Genomic DNA, 23,409 nt, shown 5'->3' on the forward strand with positions numbered 1-23,409 from the left:
TTAAAAAATAAATAAATATGTATACCTCCTGTAGAATCCCTTTGCATTCAAAAGATAAGAATCCAAAAATTATCTAGTGGTTTAAACCCATGTTACGGAAACAAAACAAAAAATAATCCTTGGTCATCAAATGATAGTGAGCTGCAATCCTAACCACCTCGACTCAGAAAATAAGTACCATTGAATTTAGTTGGGCTTACTCCAAGGCAGTTGGGGTTAGGCGTACAGGTTTTGCCTCTGTCCGCAATGGATATGGGAAACAGAAAGGCAGGTGCCTTTGGCCAGTCACCACCTAACCTACCTCACAGGGTTGTTGTGAGAATGAAATGGAGAGGAGTAGAACGATGTACACCCCTTTGAGATCCTTGGAAGATAAAGGTGATATATCAATGTAATAAATAAACGATAAACAGCTTAGTGATGAGGAAATTTATCACGTGCTTCTCCTATGCACTGATAAGGAAATTTGTCTCCCTTTGCATTCCTCGTGACAGAGTAAGGGCTTAGCTGTAGAGCATCAATCCTTATAATAATAATATTATAATAATTTAGTATTTATACCCCGCTCATCTGGCTGGGTTTTCCCAGCTACTCTGGGCGGCTTCCAACTAAATATTAAAATACAATAGTCTGTTAAACATTAAAAGCTTCGCTAAACTGGGCTGCCTTCAGATGTCTCCTAATATTGCTGGAAGAGAATATTGTCTGAAATCCTGGAAACCCAGCACCAATCGGTGAAGGCAATTCTGAGCTAGATGGACCAATGTTTTGACACAATAAGAGGCAGCTTCCTATGTTCCTATGCAGGGAAACGAAGGGACAGGGAGTCCGGGAGCAGAGAAGCCAACAGACTTAAGAAAGGTGAGGCTGAAGGAAGGCGTAGGGTTCATCCACACTTCTGCTTGTCTCATGCCTAAAAAGTATGGATCCAAGAGATTTTCCGTTTGTCCCACTGCTTTCCCAAGTAAGCACACTGTTTACCTCTGAATCGGAACATCAAGCTGCAAAGAAACTGATTGGTGTTTATTCCAATTCAGTGGTAAATACTGAGTTTCCCTGCAGGAAAACAAGAGGGCAAGTGGCCATGTGGACAAGCCCTCAGTGGACTTTGAAGAAACACTGTCAAACTTAAAATGGAGTGACCCTACCTTTTATTTATTTTATTTTAATATTTATAAACCACCTGCTAATCAGAAATATGGTGGGGCCCAATAAAACAAAACAAATATTTTAAAATATAAAATATAGAGATATATTCTTTCCAACTTGTGTAAGGAGGATCCACTGTTCACCTGTGATTCTTTTTTTTCTCAATGCAATTTTTGGAATGTTTTGTGCTAATGTTTTGTTTTACATGCTTTTTCAACAACAACAACAATCATAATATGCATAGTAAATGTCCAAACCTGTATCAAATGAATTCTCTAAAAGCACTTGATGAAACCAAAAAACTTTCAGTATGTGCTTCCCAAAATGAGCAGGAGCCCACCCTGGGGGGCTGTGGAATTATGGCAGCAAGGAAACGCTGGTAACAGTGACTATCAGACATTGAAAAGCTGGTATCACTGGATCAAGTTAATAACTTTGGTTAAATTAATTAAATTAAGGGCATTGAATTTTTGATCAATGTACAATTAATTTTTACTGTTTTGAATTTTATTGTGTCATTATCTAACTTAGTAGGTTGTGGAAACTGCTACTCTGAATAATGCTCTTTATACGTAGGGTAGGGTAGTGGACACTGGGGATGGGTTTATGGAGCCAAGGGGACAATCACCCAAAAAGTTTGGAACTACTGTGCTATGGAATCAAATCTAGAATTTAACTAAGGCATCTGCTGCAGGGAGGGGGACACCTGAATGTCTCCAAACACATATCTAATATGTGCTCAATCTTTGCCCGTCATTCAACATCCAGTGAGAGACTAAGGAATTGTTCTTCAAGGTCTGGTTTACTTCCTTATTCTCCTTCAAGGAAAACTTCAGCTCCCAGAAAAGGGAGGGAAGTGTCCACTTGACAGAGTGCTAGGAGGATCTCACCTGAGGGCTCTGCTCTGGAAGCCACAGTTCAAGAAGGAAGTTAAGTTGGAAAGGCTTCAGAAGAAAGCTATGAGAACAATAAAGAGTTTTTAAGAAAATAGCAACGTGAGGAAAAGGGTGAAGGAGCATGGCGGAAAGATTAAGTGGAAGAATATTCAGATATTCAGTGGAATGTGGGAAGAAGAGGGAAACAATTGGCTAAGGAGAAGACAAGGAGCAGTGGGGTTCTACAAGAAAGCAATAAAGACCACCACAGCTAAAAAAAATAAAAAAGATAAGATGATGAAGCATCTGTTAGTGTGGCTCAGCCTTTGCCAGCTTGGCTCCTTCCAGATGTTTTGAACTACAACTCCCATCAGCTGCAGCCTGAGTATTCTCAGGCCCGAGAATTGAATGCAACCTCCCAGCCCCTTCTATTTGGCTCTTGGGATTTCCCCCAGGCCACACTCCCTCTCCCTCAAAGGTTCTGCTCTTCACCCTCCTTGTTTCTGCCTGGCTGGGATGCATCCTTGAACACTGATAATGCCTCTTGTTTGCCCGGATAGAAGACAGAGGGGGAGTGTGTAGTGTGTAGAAACCACCCTACTATAATACAGAACTCACATTCATTGTTCCGCACATTTTTGCCTTTGGCCCCACCCACCACTGAGATGTGGCCCCCAGAAGGTTGCCCAGGAGATAATGTGGCCCTTGGGTTGAAAAGGTTTCCTCATTCCTGCTTTAAGCCAGTCTCTGGCTGGCTGCTTCAGTCTGGATCAACCTCAAGAGAAGACCCAGGTTTCTAATCTATACTAAGTTTAGCACATTCTGTTAATAGCAGGAGATTAGTTCATTATTATTGCAAGACACTGGCTATACATGCAGATGTATCCCATGATAGCAGAGGTATCCCATGATAGCCTTTAGATGACATTTAAGGTGCATGTCAGAAGTCCCAGCAGTAATTTCTTGTTTAGGAAATGGCTCCCATCTCATAAAAACACATTTTGATTTTTATTAATAACCTCCTAACAGCCGCAATCTGTCTTCATCCTCCTCCCACTCTTGAATTCTTATAATGCCTTTTTCAGTTCTCATAGCACACAGCATGAAGCCTTGGAGCTGCATTCATCAGTGATTCACACCCTTGCTTAGGGTCGAGTTTTCATGGTAGCTATATGGGGGAAAGCTTGAAAAGTTCCTCTCCCATGCAGTGCGCAAGACAAAAATCCGTATTCATTACTACTCCAAAAGACTTGATGCCCTTTGGAGATGTTCAGCCATTAGGAGCGTGCGTGTGTGGAGAACTTAGTCACCTTTCCGTTCTTAAAAAAATAAAATAAAAAAGTAAAAGGAATCATTATTATAGATACTGGTCAGAAAGATGACTGAAGATCTGGTTCAGTACACAACGGACAGTAGCCGTACAGAGAAGCAAGGGTTTGATCTGGTTCAGATTAGAAATACATGTGCTGAACTCACAAGCAAACTCCTTGTTAAAACTCTTCCTTTCATTCGGGTTGGAATCAGAGTCTTCTCACAAGTTTTAGAACGGGAAGAAAACTTTGGCTTGTAGGCAACTGAATTCTTAATAATCATTCCTGAGGCATCGTGGGGGAACTTGCTACTTTTGCTAAAAACAAAAAAAGATGCATTAGAGCCAGCAGCAAAACGGAGCTCATCACAGAAACGAGAAAGAAGGGACAGGCTTGCAAATACTTTTGACTGAACAAGGAAGGGAAAGGATCAGTATCTTGTTTTATTTCAAGCCACTGAAACTTACACTGCATTCACATGAATGAGCACAAGCAGCCTTCCTGAAGGATCGCATAACTCACTATTGTACAGTTCACCAGGAGAATCATGTTGGGTGAAGTCATATGAAACTGTCGTATAGTTCTGCTTTGCAGACGGGACGCAATTAGTCCCTACACAGTAGAAAGAGGAATTGTAGGAAGAGGGTCTTGTAACATTCAACATGAACCCAGAAAAATGAAATGTCTCCTGCAAGATCCTGATGTCTCTATGCAGCCCCCTTTCTGGGTCTAGGACCCATCATGAAAAGGAACATGGAGTGACCTAAACCAATGTTTCCCAAACCTGGGTCTCCAGCTGCTTTTGGACTACAACTCCCATCATCCCTGGTCCTGGGAGCTAGGGATGGTGGGAGTTGTAGTCCAAAAACAGCTGGAGACCCAAGTTTGGGAAAAGCTGGTCTAAACATTCTAGCATTCAAATAAACAGATATGTGAGGCAGTGGCGTAGCGTGGGTTGTCAGCACCTGGGGCAAGGCAAGTAATTTGCACCCCCTAACCCGTGGATTTGTGCCCCCTAACCCGTGGATTTGCGCCCCCTAACCCCCAGATGTTGCGCCCGGTGCGGCCGGGCCCCCCCTGCACCCCCCACACTACGCCACTGATGTGAGGTGTACACACTCCCCCTTCCCCTAACATGGTATCCCTTATGTTTATGTATGCATTCACTGAGCACCTGACAAGAGCAGGAATGAGAGCAGGACAGGCCTCTCTAAAGGTAAAGGTACCCCTGACCGTTAGGTCCAGTCGCAGACGACTCTGGGGTTGTGCGCTCATCTCGCTCTATAGGCAGAGGGAGCCTTCATTTGTCTGCAGACAGCTTCCAGGTCATGTGGTCAGCATGACTAAGCCACTTCTGGCAAACCAGAGCAGCACACGTTTACCTTCCCGCCAGAGCAGTACCTATTTATCTACTTGCACTTTGACGTGCTTTCGAACTGCTAGGTGGGCAGGAGCTGGGACTGAGCAACAGGAGCTCACCCCGTTGCGGGGATTCGAACCGCTGACCTTCTGATCGGCAAACCCTAGGCTCAGTGGCTTAGACCACAGTGCCACCCACGTATGCATTCACTGAGCACCTGACAAGAGCAGGAATGAGAGCAGGACAGGCCTCTCTACAGGTGCATAAATCCTAATGCTGATGGGAGCTCAACAACATCTGAAGGTTCACCTGTTCCCTATCTCTGCAGTTATAAAGTGTGTTTTGTTTTTAGAGGCTATCTATAGCTCAGTGCTCACAGTCAAAAGCAGAACCTTATTTTGAGTGTCACTTGTTAGAAAGAAAGGCATTTTGATGATAATGCAGCCCTGTGCAAATGCACTGTGTGCACATTTTGGCATCTAGCAAGTGAACAGATTTATAAAGAGAAAAGCTAATGGACGTACAAGGAGGAATATACATGAAGGTTAAGAACTTTGCCTCTAACAAAGACATTCCTCCTCCGTACACTAGGTGCACTCTAGACAAGCTGGCTTGCTTTATCTCATAATAAAACAGCATATATATTTGTTACAATGCATTATTTGCACAGATGCAAATAATATTCCATCTGCTGTTTTCTCCTCTCCCCTCCCCTCTGCCTTCCCACTTGCTTTTGCTCCTCTGCAGTAAAATCATATTTCTCTGTACTGAAGTGCTCTTGTTGATGAGGAGTGAAGGGCAGGACAATAGGCATGAATCCATTATCAAACAAATACAGCAAAGTGAGTTTTCTATGTAAAAAAAAAAGTCATCACAAGGGAGTGCTGCTTTTTTCTCTGCCCTTAAGCCAGCTAATTTGCATGCTTACGCAAACAAGACTTGGATGTTGTTTTCAGTATACTATGCTCAAAATGATGCTTTGTCAAATGCCTGCTTATTCCCAGTTTTGTTTGACAATGGCTTTGTGGCTAAAGAGGCAGTGAGCCAATTACTGGAGAATGTTAATTCTGCCAGAAGTGGAACCTTCCAAGTCACCAGCCATAGTCTTGCTTCCCATCATTCTAGGGGGTTGGAGGAGATTGCTACCATGCCTGTTGAGAGGCATCTTGTTCTTGTAGCTTAGTGAAATGTTTTGGTAAAGGTACTTCCCCAGCTCTGTATAGGATGTTACTGTGCATGGGAAATTTCATTGGTTCTCAGCATATTTGGACATTGAAGGGTGATCTAGTTTAGGGGGAGGTCATGTGGCCTTATTTACTTATTTATTTTGTGTGCTCATCACCTCATACCAGTCACTCTCTTGGAGATCTACAACAAATAATAAACATAATTTAAAACACACAGAGAGAGAGAGAGAGAGAGAGAGAGAGCGAGCGCAATAGTACAACTGTGGTGGATTTTATTCTGCTTCAGTTTGTTACATGATACTTCCTGAATTTTTGCTGTTTGGAGAAGCTATAGCACAAAAAAAGGACAAAACCAGAACCAAAACAGTTGCAGTATAAAAAGTTATGGGATTTCAGCAGGAAGTTATGGGATATGTAACTGGTTGGAAATGAAGCAGTGTGACAGCTCCAAAAATGTTGCAGCCAGAACCAGTATGGAAAGCAAAATCATGTATGACCACCCCAATAGCATCGTGAGTACAAATCATCAAGAATGTGCAGTTTTAAAAAGGTCATAAATAATAACACACAACAAAAACCAACACAAAGCAATCTGTAAACGGGAATATGTTATTATTGATAGTCTTGTTAATTGTAAAATTAAACAATATTAATATGAACAGCAACTTTAAAAAAAACCACCAACTCAACATATAAGCCATAGTATCTAGCTCCTCGTATTCCATCAGATGTCAGGCCTTGGGGAATTAAGTTCCTCCAGTGGCAATGCTCTTCTTAGTTGGGGTGGGGTAAGACTTGTCCTTACAGTATTAATATGTTATTGAGTAAGCATTTTATGTATTTTGTATAGTTCACTTTTAAATAAAAATCTGGTTTTAAATTGCTTTAATTTATTGTATTTTTTTTCTTGCTAATAAACTATCTACTTATGCATAAAGCAACTAACCAATGAATAATAATAATAATAATAATAATAATAAATCAAACTGAAAGTTATTTTAATCTCAGCCATTAGACAACTCAGAGAGCATACACAGTACTAAAGAAAGATAAGCAACAGCAGGACCCAATGGAAGTTGGAGAGCAGCTGGTTCCTAATGAGGGGGTTATTTAGCTATTACTTATTAATTACTGCAGTTCATTAACTGGAAGGCTATGCCTTTTGTCTTTTGCTTTGCCTTTTTGTTTAAGTTTTAACATGGGCGGATTCTAGTTGATAACTTTGCTTGTGTTCCCCTGTATGTTAAATGCCTGTTACTTGCAAATTTATTTCTAAATATTTAGAAACTTGAAGTTATTGATGTGTCGATGTACTCGTGCTTAATCCCTGTATCTTTCCAGAGTTCGTAAGAAGACTGAAAATATGAGGGGTAGGAGAGGGAATCCTAGCTTCTTCCTTCCCAAAATGTCAGGAGGACCCATGTTTTATCTAGGGTTGACATATTTCAAAAAGTAAAAACCAGGACACCCAAAAGCTGTTGAGCTTTCCTTTACGAAAGCGCAAAAAGGGCGATTTTTTGATTGACTTGCCTAAGATCCAGGACAAAGCTTTGCCTTTTGGAAATTCCCCACATACATCAATTCCACCTTTGAAATCCCAGTAATGTCCAGGAAAATCTGGATGTATGGGAGCCCATGTGTTATGCAAGATATATTGACATTATTTTCAGCTCTCCTAACCCACTAAAGCTTATTCTGTGAACCAGTCTTGCCCATGTAAGCATAACAATCACTTAATTTTGAGCCTTGTGATATTAAAACTTGGTATTCAGAGGGATGTTCCCATAAAGCAGGCTTCCTCAGCCTCGGCCCTCCAGATGTTTTGAGACTACAATTCCCATCATCCCTGACCACTGGTCCTGCTAGCTAGGGATCATGAGAGTTGTAGGTCAAAAACATCTGGAGGGCTGAGGTTGAGGAAGCCTGACATAAAGCAACCATTAGGTGTTCATAAGGGGGAAGTGGCTTAAATTCCAGCTCTTCCTATATGTAGCACCAGCCCTGTCATTAGAAAAAGTGAGGCAGCCACCTCAGGTGGCACGGCAGGTGCTAAGTGCTTTGGGGAGTGGTGGTGAAGCGCTGGGGACAGGTCCGTATTTGAAGGTGCCCTCCATGCTGCCTTGACCAAGTTTGGTTTAAAGATAAAGAACGTTAAGAAAGAGGTGTTGCCCATCACTGCCATCGCTGTAGCATAACAGCAGGGGCAGCGATAAGGCAACACCAAGGTCAGCAGGGTGCGAACATGCCAGCCAGCATACTGGATTGGCACTGGCAATGTGGTTGCGGCATGCCAACCTTGCTGCTGCCTCACCCTTTACTTTCCTGGTATACGACAGCCATGGCAGTGATGGGAGGACAGTTGTTGCTGTTGTTTAGTCGTTTAGTCGTGTCCAACTCTTCGTGACACGATGGACCAGAGCACGCCAGGCACTCCTGTCTTCCACTGCCTCCCACAGTTTGGTCAAACTCATGCTGGTGGCTTCGAGAACACTGTCCAACCATCTCATCCTCTGTCGTCCCCTTCTCCTTGTGCCCTCCATCTTTCCCAACATCAGGGTCTTTTCCAGGGAGTCTTCTCTTCTCATGAGGTGGCCAAAGTATTGGAGCCTCAGCTTCAGGATCTGTCCTTCTCAGGGCTGATTTCCTTAAGAATTGATAGGTTTGATCTTCTTGCAGTCCATGGGACTCTCAAGAGTCTCCTCCAGCACCATAATTCAAAAGAATCAACTCTTTGGCCATCACCCTTCTTGATGGTCCAGCTTTCACTTCCATACATCACTACTGGGAAAACCATAGCTTGAACTATACGGACCTTTGTTGGCAAGGTGATGTCTCTGCTTTTTAAGATGCTGTCTAGGTTTGTCATTGCTTTTCTCCCAAGAAGCAGGCGTCTTTTAATTTTGTGACTGCCGTCACCATCTGCAGTGAGGGAGGTCAGCAATTATTTCTAAATCTGCATCAATGCACACAAATTAGCTTTTGCAGAACCATGACCCCTTTTGTCTTATTTTTGGGCAAGGTGCAAGTGGTCACCTTTTCTGTTGCCATTGCTTCGAACTTCAAGAAAATGAGGTGTTTCTGCACAGAATCAACAAGGACTCCATGGACACAGGTCAAAGAGGGAGAAAATGAAAATGAGTAACATTGCAGTTTGCAATTATCCTGCCCACCAAATGGACATATCTCAAGTACCTGAAACCCTTGAATGCAAGTGGTGGGTTTTTGGGGGACAATGAATAACACTCTTCCTCTGGCCCAGTTATGGGGTGGTTGTGAGTCTTATCCCTGAGTCGCTCTTTCTCACCAGGCTCCCTGCTACTACAGCCAAGTCACGAGAACAGAATTAGCCCCTGCCCTTTCTTCTCATCAGATCCCTGAGTGAAACCACAAGGGGTTGTATTCAGTGCAGAATAGACTATTTAAATTAATGGACCTAAGTCAATCATGCCTAATATTTTAATGAATCTACTCTGAGTAAGACCAGTGCCGGATTTACGTATAAGCTAAACAAGCTTTAGCTTAGGGCCCCACTCTCTTGGGGGGTCCCCAAAAAATTCTGAGTCTTTGTAAATTGTGTTTCTAAAGGAACATTGCCAAATGCCAATGTGTTTGCATTTTTAAGTTCGTTATGAATAAAAAAATCATTTTAAGTTAGAGCTTAGTACATATTTCACTATTAATATACTTCTTCTTAATTGTACTTCACTGTTATTATACTTCTTAATTGCATTTCAGTTCAACAATTACTTTGATAAAATGCATATTTTGTTATGTGATAATGGATTTAGATACCTGTTAGGTCCATAAATTACCATATAGCATATATTCAACACAAAAAAACAGTGACAATTTGCTGTTGACAAAGAACAGCTGGACATATAAAGGGTCCCATTACCTTCAGTAGCTTAGGACCTCATCAGACCTAAATCCAGCCCTGAGTAATACTAATGTTGGCTACAACCCAATGTTTCTGACTATTAGATTATCAGCTTCCGCTGTACAAAGGCTTAATCCACAGTGCAAACGTATGGTCTACTAATGGATTGTAATGGATTATTGAATATTTATTTATTTTATTTATTGAATTTATATACCGCCCTATACCTGGAGGTCTCAGGGTGGTTCACAGAACAAATATTGCTTTATTTGATATAAGTTGCTTTATTTGATATAAGTTGTTTACTTTAAAGTTATTGTGACTTTTTATATTGGATCAGATTGTTACTATTAATGTTTGATGTTTTATTATTATTTTTGTGTGTGTTGGAAGCTGCCCAGATTTGCTGGGGCAGCCCAGCCAGATGGGTGGGGTTGAATAAAAAATTATTATTATTATTATTATTATTATTATTCAGAAGTAAGCCCCACTAAGTCCAATGGGACTTACTCCTAGGTAAATGGATAGAGGACTGCAGCTTCAATTTATTTAATTTTCTTTACCCTTTATTATTATGTATCTCCTAGAATACTTGGAAATTCTCTATATGTGTGTGCATATGTATGTGTGTTTGTATGCGTTTGAAATGTGTTTGTGTGTGAAAAGATAGTATAAAATGAAATAATGCTGCAAGCAGCATTAAAAAGAGTGCAATTTGAGAGGCTAATGGGATTGCCACTGTTGCTCAAACCCATCACACGAAAGTTTTATCCTAAAAAGAGCAAAATAATATCATTAACAGAAATTAAAGTTAAAGTCACCGTGAACTATGGACTTGAAAGACCTGCGAGGAAACGAAAGCCCATTGTCTGTTTGTAAAGCCAAGGGGTCATATAGTCGCAGACCGGCCCAAAGCTGTACCAATTGCTTGAAATGTACAGTGCTTCAAAATCCAATTAACTGTTTCAAGGAGAAAGTCCTCATTTTTCTCTTTCATCAGGAAGGGAAATTTGCAATCATATATTCCAATGAAAGTTAAGTTGTTTTTGATCTGATAATTGTCAGATGCATTTATCTTAATTTGTAAGGTTTCTCATGCTAAAGCTCCAAACTGCGGAGATATAACAGAAGTGCCGGGAAATGAGGTACAAAAAAAATATATGGCTGGAATTCAAATTAACCAATAAATATATTTTAATATATATCAGCAGGACTCTAGAGGATTCCATTAATGTTGAAAAATAGAAAGGATTTAGGTTAATTTGGTAAGAAGGCAGGTCAGAACGTTTACAACAGTGGCAGAGAATTGTATAGAGATGCAAAAATTTTCAAGAGAGGAGAGGGGTTTTTTTTTTCAAAAACGCTGACTCTAGCTGTCACAGTCCTGCCTTGGTTAAATCCAGTAGAGAGATATGCCGACTTTCTAATTTGCTTTCCCTCTATTTTAATAATAGCTGTGCATAAGTAATTTATGAAAGGCCAACCAGGCAGTGGGCAACAGAAAATTAAACTCATTTTATCGGAAAGCAGGTGGATTTCTATATATCATTAGCATGCATTGAATTCTCACAATGTTATTCCTCACACTGATGGAATGTAACCAAATAATATATGAGTTTTTTGCTTATGCACAAGTGAAATTTTTAGATAAAAGTGCCGGCCCCCATGGCAATTTTCTGCAGAACGAAAACTAATTCTGCGAAGCTTCTTATTACTGGGAAGACTCATTTAGCTTGCATTAGAGACTGACATAAGTGACTTTCGGATTTTGCTAACAGATTAGATGAGATGGGACCCACAAGCTGTAATGTCATTAGAGGATGTCGCAGCAGCCGGAGAAGAGTTTTGTGACACTTAAGGAGACAGTCCCGAGTAAATTGTTTTCCATTTCCGACACGCTTTGGATTATTCTTTTTCGCCCTGATGAAAAAATGATTTTAAAAAAACCAAAACAACCCTCCCTATTTTCTGCCCTTCTCTCCCCTGTCCTTTCAACTCATGTAGAAACTTGCGTGCAACGTAAGCCTTTAAGGTAGTCTTTCTTCTGCTTCTGATCTTCAGGTTGTGTCGATCGTTATGTAGCCAAAATGGCATTACCCACACACAGAAGGGAGTATCAGCAGACTTGCAACCCTTCACAACACCCCAAAACAGTCCAGTAAGTATTGGACTTTTCCAGTTGGCACAGAATACTGACTAAGGCTGTGTGCGCAACATAAATTTAAAGCACACATACACACCACCACCAAGAAACCTGGGAACCCTAGTTGGTTAAGGGTTCTGGGAATTATAGCTTGGGGGGGGTAAACTCCAGTTCCTCAGGAGTCGTGTGTGTGTGTGTGTGTTAAATGTATGGTGTGCGTGCAGACACATCACTGGAGTTTGAAATGAAAAATAGGAGGGTATATGGAATAGCGTGTCTGGAATCCTGTACAGCCAGACTCCACAACACAATGTTTTGTTGCAGCCACACACAAACACACACCTCCCCACATTTTGCCTTATTCCAAAAACTGTTATCTGGGCCTTGATTCACCTAGACAGATTAACAATGTGCATTAAGAAAACATAGCACTGACTGTATTACTTCTGCAAACAGAAGGGGCCATTCTGTTTTGGAGCATTTGGCAGAAAACCAAGATGGTGTCCTCATAAGCCAAAAATATAATAATAAAAACAAAAAAAAAATTCCTTCCAGTAGCACCTTAAAGACCAACTAAGTTAGTTCTGAAGAAGTGTGCATGCACAAGAAAGCTCATACCAAGAACTAACTTAGTTGGTCTTTAAGGTGCTACTGGAAGGAAAAAAAAATTTGTTTTGACTATGGCAGACCAACACAGCTACCTATCTGTAACTATAATAATAAAGTAAGCAAATGACCATTTGCTGCCCTCCAGTGGTACCCTGAGGGATGTGGGTGGCGCTGTGGGTTAAACCACAGAACCTAGGACTTGCCGATCAGAAGGTCAGCGGTTCGAAGCCCCGTGACGGGGTGAGCTCCCATTGCTCGGTCCCTGCTCCTGCCAACCTAGCAGTTTGAAAGCATGTCAAAGCGCAAGTAGATAAATAGGTACTGCTCCGGCGGGAAGGTAAACGCGTTTCCGTGCGCTGCTCTGGTTCGCCAGAAGCGGCTTAGTCATGCTGGCCACATGACCCGGAAGCTGTACGTCGGCTCCCTCGGCCAATAAAGCGAGATGAGCGCCGCAACCCCAGAGTCAGCCACAACTGGACCTAATGGTCAGGGGACCCTCTACCTTTACCTTTAGTGGTACCCTGATATCTGCCTGCTCTTCTACCCAGTGGTAGAGCCAGCCTTGTATATAACAATGCTTTCAGCAACCTGTTATCATTATTTAGTTAGCTTCTAGATATCAGGTAGAAGCAGAAAAATATTCGGATAATGTCTTTTCTAAAGGAAGACATGTTAAATAAATGGTATTGGGGGTGGGGAGAAGGGGGTGATATCTGTGGTTACTTCCTCCCCAACTGTAGCCCCATAGCTTCCATCTCCTGTTACATTGTATTTAACAAAAATTGATACATGTCACACTGCATTTATCCCTGAAGGAAGTAGAGTGAAAGAACATGATAGTGCTCATTTCTATAATGAATAGTTCAGAGCAGTCAAAGGAATTTATTAGAATGCAAGCTTGCCTCCAGCATCTTTTCCTCTCCCCCCACCCCCCCCACCCTGGGAAAATACTTATGTATCTAGGATGCGTCTGTCCTGAGCACCTCCTGCGATGGTCACAACCTGCCTCAAAGACCACACAGTCAACCTTGCTGGCTTTTCATCTTTAACACCCTCAATGTCTTTGAGACCAAATAACGGAAAGGACTGCCTTTTCCCATATGTATTTGCTCCCTCTCTGAGATGACCTTTTCCTCATACCCTGCTGCAGCTGGTGGTAACACCAGGCCTGTGGTTTCCCCCCACCCCTCAGTGGTGGTACCCAATAGGTTATCTCTCTTCTTTGCTGATGTCCATTTGAATTTAGTTTTTGCTCTTGTTTTCTTTTTGCCCCAGAAGCTTTTATATCCATCAGAGGCTGGAGCTGGAATAGCAAAGAGGAGGAAGAAACCCCACGTCTAGAAGCTGGTAGGGCTTGGGGTGAGGGGGTCTTACCCATAGAGGCTAGTGGTGTGGGGCGCCGGGGCGCCAAGTTCTGGAGAGCACCAGGGAAGAGGCGGAGGCTGGACGCGGCGCCTCTTGGCATCAACTTGCCGCCCTCGCCTGCCTAGGTAAAGGTAAAGGTACCCCTGCCCGTACGGGCCAGTCTTGACAGACTCTAGGGTTGTGCGCCCATCTCACTTAAGAGGCCGGGGGCCAGCGCTGTCCGGAGACACTTCCGGGTCATGTGGCCAGCGTGACAAAGCTGCATCTGGCAAGCCAGCGCAGCACTCGGAAACGCCGTTTACCTTCCCGCCAGTAAGCGGTCCCTATTTATCTACTTGCACCCGGGGGTGCTTTCGAACTGCTAGGTTGGCAGGCGCTGGGACCGAATGACGGGAGCGCACCCTGCCGTGGGGATTCGAACCACCGACCTTTCGATCGGCCAGCCCTAGGCGCTGAGGCTTTTACCCACAGTGCCACCCGCCTGCCTCCGCCATGCCAAATCAAAGCAGCGTCGTGCCCGGAGCCTCCGTCTACCGTGGCCACCGCGGCACAAAGCGGCCAGCTGAGCCGGGAGGCACTGCGTCCAACCTCTGCCTCTTCACCATCAGAGGAGCCGCCCTCCAGCTGCTGCCTGCCTCCTCCAGCCCCACCAGTGGCGCCGTAGTCCCTAAAAAAACTCTGGGAAATGGGGGTGCTGGAAGGAGCTTTGCACCATAGTGCTGGATATGCTTAAGACAGCCCTGGGTACAGCCAGCAGATTGCCCCTCTCCACCCCCTTGTTAGATTTGCTCTGCCCTTCTACATGTATCTGCTACGCGTGGGTGTATACATACATACACAGACCAGATTCAGGTGCTCCTGGAGGAAACTGCTTTTCTAGATCCATTTCAATTGGCGCCTTCATTAGGCACCAGGTGACAACATTTCCCCATAACCAGGCCTTTGGCTGACTAACAACAACTGAGTTTATCTCAGTGCTGATTTCATATGCTGATTTTCCAGGGACATTCCCAGAATTACAAAAGCCATCCTGGCGTCTGATTTGATCTTGGAAAGTCCCTATTCCTCCTCCTGCCCACTGCCAGACTTGAGGAGGATGAGGATGCAGTGCTTGCCCTGAGTGGTGGTGGTGGTGGTGGAAGTGGTGGCTGCGAGGAGCATCCCATTGCCTCTCCCCTCTGTCTGCCTCCTGCTTTGGGCAGCTTGTAGCAGCTGCTGGAGAGGCTGCCACCATGAGGCCCAGCCTTGTGTGATGCACCAGCTCTGAGTTGCAGGCAAAGGGGAAGGCCATCCTGCGTGTGAAGAAAGAAGGAGTGAAGAGGAGAAGAAGTTGTCTTGGGGTGGTTGTTGTTGTTTAAAAAATTACTTTGTGCTTTCATGTCTAATCTTGCCCCTTTCTAAAATTTATTTATTGGTGTGTTGTTGTTTTTTTGTAAATCTACCAAATGATAAAATACAGTGGTACCTCGGGTTACATATGCTTCAGGTTACATACGCTTCAGGTTACACACTCCACTAACTCAGAAATAGTGCTTCAGGTTAAGAACTTTGCTTCAGGATAAGAAGAGAACTCGTGCTCTTCTTATATTCATAACAAACCCCTGAATAGAAGGAAAGACCCTGCCATTGTGCCAAATGACCTCTCTGGGATCATGTACAGTGGTAGCTCGGGTTAAGTACTTAATTCGTTCCGGAGGTCCGTACTTAACCTGAAACTGTTTTTAACCTGAAGCACCACTTTAGTTAATGGGGCCTCCTGCTGCCGCTGCGCCGCCGGAGCACAATTTCTGTTCTCATCCTGAAGCAAAGTGCTTAACCTGAAGCACTATTTCTCGGTTAGCAGAGTCTGTAACTTGAAGCGTATGTAACCTGAAGCGTATGTAACCCAAGGTACCACTGTAGTCTTCAGATAGACTTCAGCAGTCTAATGAAGGTAACTTTCCTTCTTTGCAATGATCCCATTATCAGCCACTTACACTACTTTCCAGAGCAATTAACACCTAAACTGCAGCTTCATTTTCTCCAGATTAAATGAGGGGATTATCAAGGAAGAGAAGGGGTTTTGCAAACAATTACTGACTCAACAGAAGTGCATAGCATGTAATCAAGTAGCAGCAAGGCAGCAATCCTGGCACATTTACCTGGGAGCAAGCTGTGTTAAGCCTAAACCCCACATCTAGATTTACTTCCAAGTAAAAGTGGATAGGATCGGGCTGCATAGTTTCACAGAGTTTGTTTTTTGAAGCTGCCAACAGGTGGGGCTATTGCTTTGTCTAACTAGACTTTAGAATACTCTGGTTGAAGGAATGTCAAAATCGCCTTCTGTATCCTCTAACCAGACTTCTACAGCTGTGGTTCCTGACTATTGCCTGGATCTGACTGGCATTTATACCAGGAAGGCAAACCAGTTCCAAGAAGTCGGAGAAGGTGCTCAGAGGTGATCGTGTCAACAGCCCAAGTCATCAAGATGTTCCAAAAGTTAGCAAGGACTTTGACAGGAGCGCCAGTCGTATTAGCCAGAAAGATTCCCTAGAGCCATCCAGAAACCCATTGGCTCCATCAGCCTCCGTGGGTGGATCATCCTAATAGGGTGAATCATCTACAGCAGGGGTCCCCAAACTAAGGCCCGTGGGCCAGATAAGGCCCGAGGGACTCGTCTATCTTGCTCGCGGCAACACCCGCTGCCACCGCCTGCTCTTAACGGTACTGCGCTGCGCAGCTGCCCATTTCTGGGTCGGAGGAGCACCGGAAATAGCTTGTGTGCATGCGCAAGTGTTATTTATGCATGCACAAGCGTTATTTCCCGTGCACATCTCGGTCGGAGGAGGCCCGTGCACATGCACACAAGCTATTTCTGGTGCTCCTCCGACCCGGAAGTGCGCCAGAAATAGTGTGTGCACACTAGTATGGGCACGCGCTCCCCCACCCTCCAGCCCGCCATACGATCGATCGGCACTGGAGACACCGGCCTGAGGCATGGTAAGTTTGATGACCCCTGATCTACAGAGTGGGAAAACTGCTGAAAGCCTGGAACAGGAGCAATCTGACCATGACGAGGGACTGATGTCAACACCACCTTCTTCCTACCCAGCCGAGAAAAACAAGGTTCAGAGAGATGGCCTGCCACATGCTTTGGGCTAGTGACATGGTTGTCATGGGACAAGTTGGGACAGCCTCCTGGTTGTCATGGCAGCTATGACAACCATCAGATGGTTTCAGTGACTGAGGCGGAAGATAAGGAATCAGACCTCAGCTGACATTCTGCACAAAATGTGGTGGAGGGTCAGAAGCATGTTTTTTTGGGGGGTGTGGCAGTCTTACTCCCCTCTCCATATTGGGTGGGTGGCTGTCTCTTCTGTTAAGCTGAATACTGGAAAGTCCTTCATAACATGAGGAAACTGCTCCACAGCAAAGGCTCTAATACCAAACCATACATACTTAGGTTGCATTGAGGTTATGTCCTAATGTCTTAACTGGCACTTACTCAAAGTAAGAGGGCAGGTTTATGACATGTTATTTATTTATTTTCATGAAATCTTCTTTCTGAATATTTGGTCAATCGCCGGGGTTCTGAGAAGCAGCTCAAGGGGCTGTGACCCCTTCCTAACAGAAAAATCCGAAGAAAAGGTTTTAAGGCAGTAAAATGCCATATTCAAGCACTTCACTTTCCGTTTATTTTTTTAATTCAGAACTTTAGTAATTCGTTCAAGGCAACACGGGTATCAACAGATACCTCCAGAAAGGACTTTCCTCCTTCACACTTCACCCATGAGGAAGACTTCCGGAAGAAAAATTCAGCTGTATTTTGTCTTGGTGCTGGGACTTTATAATTGTGGCCTTATTTGTTGAGTGATGCATACCCACTAGGAAGATGATGGTTGTGGGGATTTCTTCTATATAAAAATAAATAAGAGCCTCCTGTTTCAGAGGCTTGAATCTTTGCAAGCTATCTCACCCACCGAGCTGCTTCTATTTTAATAAATTAGCTTCATTACTTTAACTGTTGCGCTGTGTCTCCGTTAGTGATTAATTACAGCTCTGCTTCACTCCTTTCCTGATAATGCAGATGCCGCCTTTATTTATTTTATTCCATTCATAGCCCAGTCTTAACCCGCAGGCTCAGGGCAGGTATCACTATTTTGCTGTGCCACCAATTCCACAGCGGCGCAGATTAATCCTGCATTTTGTCTTGCGTCTGGCCACCAAGAGCCAATGTGAATAAAATTTACCGACGCTTCTACCAGGAGGCACCTAAGCGCTGTAGATGCAGTAAATACACATTCTGCATAGAGCAAGGACAGCAGGGGAAGTCCATTACTTCCACATGCTCAGTGACCCCAGATTTGGTCCACTCGTAAGGAGCCGGTGAGAGGTCAACATAATACTACCTGCAGAAGAGGAGACATCCATGGAATGTATCAAGCAGTAATAATGAGACCAGCAATGGCGTAACAAACAGGAATTTGTTAGTGCTTAGAAGTTGCACCAAGTGAAGAAGAAGTTAGCTGACAGCTGTCCCTAAATCACCTCAAGCTTTGCACCATGAGAGTTGTTTTAATATTAGAGCAACCTCTTAATTTAGGGCCAAATTGTATACGATGTTAGGTGTGGTTTTGCATCTTACATGCAGGTTTGTACACACCATACGTTTACAGCACCCCTCTCAAAAAAAAAGAGCCATGGGAACTGTAGTTTGCCCCTTAGTTGCAGTTCCAGGCACCCTTAAATTACAGTTCCCACAGTTATTGACAGTGCCGGGATGTGTGTGCGCGCGCTTTAAATGTATGTTGTGCACTATCTAGCCTTTGCTTTGAATGCAAATTATATCTGCAGAGAAGCAGCTGGGGTGGAGGCTTTTAACTGTTTCCTTTCCTACTACCATCCTGATGAAAACCCCTCCTTCGACTCTAATGTTTGTATTTGGTGGTAAACTCCCATTGGTGCTGATGGGGAATATTTTCCCATTGCAAATGCTAGCTTTGGTGGGTTTTCTCGGACTTTAGCAGGGGAGGAATCCAAGGAAAGGGTGGAATTTTATCTCCTTGCTGCTCTGATCCCATTAATTATCAGCCTTTCTGATGCATTTTGCATTTTTTCAAAACCCTATACATGCAAAGGGACACTGAATCTTATTGGGAGTTTAGCTGCTAGTATTTCAACAGAGAATGCAAGGAGGGTTCTGCTTTTCTGGTCACCACAGTGCTGAAATCGGAGGGAAAGACACACCTGTTGAAATCCTCTCTTCTAAAAATGGCAGTACGCAGAAATGAGCGAGTGAACGTTTCATTCACTCATGATATTTCATGTCTAACTTTATGGTAAGTAAAATATGTTTAGAGAACAGATGGAGCACGAGGCTACAGACCTACAGAGTCTCAGACAAAGGTCTACATTTCTTTTATCACACCATTTATCTATTTCTGAGATTGTGCCAATGTCTTACAAAAAAATTTAACCCCACCAAAAAATAACATACAAAAGAATTTTTATGAAATTCGTAAACAGGTAAGAAGTTGGTCATGCGAACTTTAAACCCTAAACAGATCCGCTCATCAGACTGGTATCAGTAATAACAATAACTCCAGTTTATCGGTCAAAAGTAGGGCTGGATTGAGAGGTGGGCAACCCAGGCAAGTTCTAGGACTATTAGGCTTGGGGCACCTGTCATGGGCTCAACTATCCACTCCTCAGGTGAAACAAATAGTACAGACAATTCATCTCCATTTGGAAAGCTGGCAACACTGAAATATATGGCCTGTGTTGCCAGGATTGTGTGTATTTCTGAAAATAAGACAGATCGCTGCAAGAAATGATGTTCGTATATAATAGTAATCAGGTTCATGTGGGCAAATTGATGGTCACATATTGCAAGGCAAATCGTGCATCAAAGTCATGAAATAGGCTATATATAGAATAATAGAATCAGAGAATTGGAGAGTTGGCAGGGACCCTAAGAGTGATTTAGTCTAGTGCAACCCTATGCAATGCAGAAATTTCAGCTGACACATCTGAGACTTAAAAAAAAAAAGACATATTCAAAAGCTGAGCAGATGGAACAGGGACCAGTAACTGTCTTGACAGTCGACATGTAAGTAGTTATCGGTTCACAATGGCTGCTAGTCATGATGGCTATATGCTGCATCCAATAACATGTGTGCCTCTGAATACCAAATGCTGGGGCACATAAGCAGAAAAATGCTATTGCACATACTGTATGTGCTATTGAGCATCCCATAGACATCTGTTTGGCCACCATAGGAACAAAATGCTGAAGGACCTTTGGTATGATCCTGCAGGGCTCATCTTATGTTCAGTCTAGTAGTGTTGTATGGAAGTGAGAGCTGGACCACAAAGAAGGCTGATTGCCAAAGGATTGATGCTTTTGAATTATGGTGCTGGAGGAGACTCTTGAGAGTCCCATGGACTGCAAGAAGATCAAACGTATCCATTCTGAAGGAAATCAGCCCTGAGTGCTTACTGGAAGGACAGATCACAAAGCTGAGGCTCCAATACTTTGGCCACCTCATGAGAAGAGAAGACTCCCTGGAAAAGACCCTGATGTTGGCAGTGGCGTAGCGTGGGTTGTCAGCACCCGGGGCAAGGCAAGTAATTTGTGCCCCCTAACCCGTGGATTTGCGCCCCCTAACCCTAGCCCCCAGATGTTGCGCCCGGTGCGGCCGGCCCCCCCCTGCACCCCCACGCTATGCCACTGGATGTTGGGAAAGATGGAGGGCACCAGGAGAAAGGGACGACAGAGGCGAGGTGGTTGGACAGTGTTCTCGAAGCTACAAACATGAGTTTGACCAAACTGCGGGGGGCAGTGGAAGACAGGAGTGCCTGGCATGCTCTGGTCCATGGGGTCACGAAAAGTTGGACACGACTAAACAACAACAACAACAACAACAACAGAAAGAAGAATTCTATAGCCTTCTTTACATGGTACAATGAACACAAGCTATCTCTTCACACGTACAATTGTTTTGCTGCATTCAGATGGAACTTCATTTCGTTTCCCCAACATCTTCTTATCTGATAATTTTCACATCCTATGTGATTTTTCACATGACATGAAAGCTACTTCTGGAAATGGAGGAGAATCTAGCACAGGGTTTCCCCAGCTTGGGTCTCCAACCTGTTTTTCAGATTACAATTCCCATCATCCCTGACAACCAGTCTTGTTAGCTAGGCATGATAGGAGTTGTAGTCCAAATACAGCTGGAGACCCAAGTTTGGGAAACAATGGTTTAATGGCAGAGGTTTAGTGCTAATGTTCATGCTGATTGCTTTCAGAATTTGCCATCTCAGTAATCTAGAAAAATCATTGGACGATATTGAGGGGGAACAGAAGCTTGAGGTCTTCTCTGATGTCATCTGCCATGGTGTCATACCACACCCACTGGTGTGAATGGAACTCAGTGTGACATGGCAGTATATTGATGAAAAAGCCACAGTTCTGTTACACGACAGAAAATACACTGTGAAAGCAACATTAGAAACCAGGTCAAAAGCAGCAGCATTATAACACAGAAAACTCATGCAATAATCATTGTGTCTGAACGCACCCATTATATGAAAGAATGTACACTTCAACCAAACCAATCAATCATTTTATTTGTATGACGCCTTTCTGACGTTAAAACCAGGATCAAGGCGTCTTGCAACATATAAAAAATGACATACATTTGTAACTATTTGTAACAAAAGTAGTCCTAAACGATAAAGCATCAGAAAGTGCACTACCAAATTGAACGATTTCCACATTAATAATAGGAAGATCCAAAATAAAGATACAAAAAATTATTATCAATAACAGCAACAACCCCCTAAATACCCCATCCCAGCTTTTGTAGCTGGAGTCCATCAGGGCTCTGCCCTCCCAGGCCAGATGGGAAAAGGCCTGCAAGGCAGGGAGCAGGTCTTCCAGGACTCACAGCCAAGATGGTAAAGGTAAAGGGAGCCCTGACCTTTAGGTCCAGTCGTGACCGACTCTGGGGTTGCGGCGCTCATCTCGCTTTATTGGCCAAGGGAGCTGGCGTACAGCTTCAGGGTCATGTGGCCAGCTTGACTAAGCCACTTCTGGTGAACCACACAGCTAAGATATTGGATGTACAGGTACACAGACTATACACTCCTTGTACACGTAAATATATTTATGAGTGTACATCTTGACTTTTAGTGTACACAGGTACACAAATTGTAAACCTATTGAATGTAATGTGTTGGATTCAGTCTAGATCAATCAGTGCTATTCAGTATGCTTAGCATTTTAGGGTATAAGTCTAGGAGGTACAGTGGTACCTTGGTTTGCATACGTCTTGGTTTGCATACGTTTTGGATTACAAACATGTCAAACTGGGAAATGCGTGCCCGGGTTTGCAACCTTTTTTAATTACAACCCATTTTTTTGGGATTACGAACAAATATTTTTGGAGGCCCCATTGGCGAAAGCGCGCCTTGGGTTACAACCTGTTTTGGTTTACAAACAGACCTCCGGAACTGTACTGTACTGTACTGTTAATGCTACTATTCGCTTATATTTTGGGGTGGTACAATGTACAATGATGTAACATGAATATAGTACTTTTCATGTGGTGCTTTATGTTATAAAGTAACAATAAGGGGGGGGGGGACTGGTCTCTGCTGCAAGGCATTTAAACCGTCTTAGTTTCAGTGACCTCTCCCTATATAATGCCTGGACAGTTTGCAAACTGTATTAGTCTTCTGTTTCTAAAACGTAATTTAACTTGCAAACAGAGTCCCAATTACCTTTCTATAATTTTTCTAGAAGGAAAGAAACTTTCATCTCGCTGTTTTGTTGCCATTCTGATTTCTGTTTTTTTTTAATAAATAAAAATAAAATGGAGGGGGGGGTTGCTAATATTGTCGCCCCGGAAAGCCATAATAGCCTCTGATTTCCAATATTGGGGGAAAGCGCAAATATATAAAATATACTTGAAGCTCAGCCATAAGTAGATTATAAACATTTAATATAGAATGTTATCATAATATTCAGAGCACCAAATTGCAGACTTCTGTCACCCACTTTCAAGCATGCTTCTGAAGATCATAGTTAATTCTGCTGATTTATGGTAATGCTGAAACCCTATCATATACAGCATCAGAAACCACTAACAAGCTTAGTATAAGCTTGGACTGAAATGGCTTGAGGTTTAAATTTCTGTAACGATTATAAACTAGAAGGAGTAAAATCCCACTTCAGCAAAAAAGAAAAAAAAGAAAGAAAAAAAAGAAAGAAAGTGGCTTGTTACAATTCAGTATTGCCTCTCTGATTCTTCCCCTCCCTCCCTCTCCGTTTCATGTCGCCATATTTTATTTTATTTTTAGTGGGAGAGGAGGAAGTCATCTGAAACTGAGGTGGGCGTCTTATTCGAAACATTAAAAAATTAATCCTTTTGTATGGTAATTGCGCTTCATAATTAGGAGGCACAACTTCTTAGTTTGTCTTAAAATACTTAGTAGCAAAGTATTAAAATAATCTGCAGGAGTTGCAGAATGGGGGGGGGGGGGTAGAGA

Source organism: Podarcis gaigeae (genome assembly GCF_964106915.1).
Source record: "Podarcis gaigeae genome assembly, chromosome: 5".
Lineage (NCBI taxonomy): Eukaryota > Metazoa > Chordata > Lepidosauria > Squamata > Lacertidae > Podarcis > Podarcis gaigeae.